Source organism: Poecilia reticulata, linkage group LG12, assembly GCF_000633615.1.
Source record: "Poecilia reticulata strain Guanapo linkage group LG12, Guppy_female_1.0+MT, whole genome shotgun sequence".
NCBI lineage: Eukaryota > Metazoa > Chordata > Actinopteri > Cyprinodontiformes > Poeciliidae > Poecilia > Poecilia reticulata.
The window spans coordinates 12173347-12174467 of NC_024342.1; the positions used below are offsets into that span (position 1 = coordinate 12173347).

Here is a 1121-nt window from a genome sequence, read left to right on the forward strand (position 1 = left end):
CAGGACGGTGGTAACTTGATCCACGCGGGTCGGCCTCATTGTGTTCGGCTCGCGCTCTGAAAAAAAAAAAAAACGGGACAGAAAACACTCCTGGGACCTCGCGAGCCTTTCATTATTCATCACGCGTGCCTCGGAGAAAAAAAAGAGGAGAAGAAGAGAAACCCTGGAGAGGAAAAATAGCGGAGGAAAAGGGGGAGGAGAGAACGGCSGGTTGGAAAAGCTGGCGTATGAGAGGAGCTCAGTGACATCCCAGTTGGAGGCAGCAGCCGTTACCGTTACAACTGCTGCTGGGACCGCACGAGGAGGATCGGTTCCGCTGCTTCCCCGCTTCGTTTGGCCGGTCGTCGGGTGCTAAGGCAAAGAAGTAGCTCCGCCGTACGCCGGTCAGTTAAGCATTTGTTCTTTCTTTAAGAAAAAAAAACAACTAATCCTGATTATTATCCCTTAATTAGTCGGCAGCAGGGAAGCAAAAGAAATCAGCGCTGTTTCATCACCAACAGTCATCACACAGGTAAAATAAATAATAAAAAAATGTAAACTGAATTGAGTCAGAAGTAGCTTTGAAATTATTACTCTGAGACATTTTAAGTGCCCGGACGTACAGCGAAAGTGTAACATTAGCTTAAGTGAAAGGTGTAGGCCCGTGTGTGTGTCCGATGGGGGTCATTGTGTGTGTGGATAGCAGAAACAATCACTTTGATTAGCTTTAAAGTGTGGAGGACATGTAATACTGCAGAAAGAGAGACGACCAAAGGAGGTCAGTGGACCAGACTGTTTGCTGCAGCAGTCTCTCTGTCCTCTGCATCACTTTAACCTACATATTGGAATGACCTTAACCTGCTTTTCATCCCCCACAGACTGACTAACATGGTGGAAAGATAGCAACAGCATTGTTAGGGCTGCTTCTTGTACTATTTCTCACTAAAATACTATGCTATATTTTTYTACACTGTTGGTTTTGATCTAATATTGTGGATTAAACTATGCTTTTACACTGTTAGCCACGTACATTCATTTATACAGCAGTTCAGCCTCTTACAGGCTATCCATTGCTTTTTCTTGCTCTAAAGTAGAAACACAGCAATTTTAAGACGACCAGTTTGGGCATCTGTCTTGCCAAA

At 44.7% G+C, this 1121-nt stretch overlaps 1 protein-coding gene across 1 annotated transcript in view; it reads left to right on the forward strand.

Moving 5' to 3' along the window:
- palm2akap2 (PALM2 and AKAP2 fusion) overlaps nt 1–1121 on the forward strand; it is a 40340-nt gene that overhangs the window by 13791 nt on the left and 25428 nt on the right. The window lies entirely within an intron of this gene.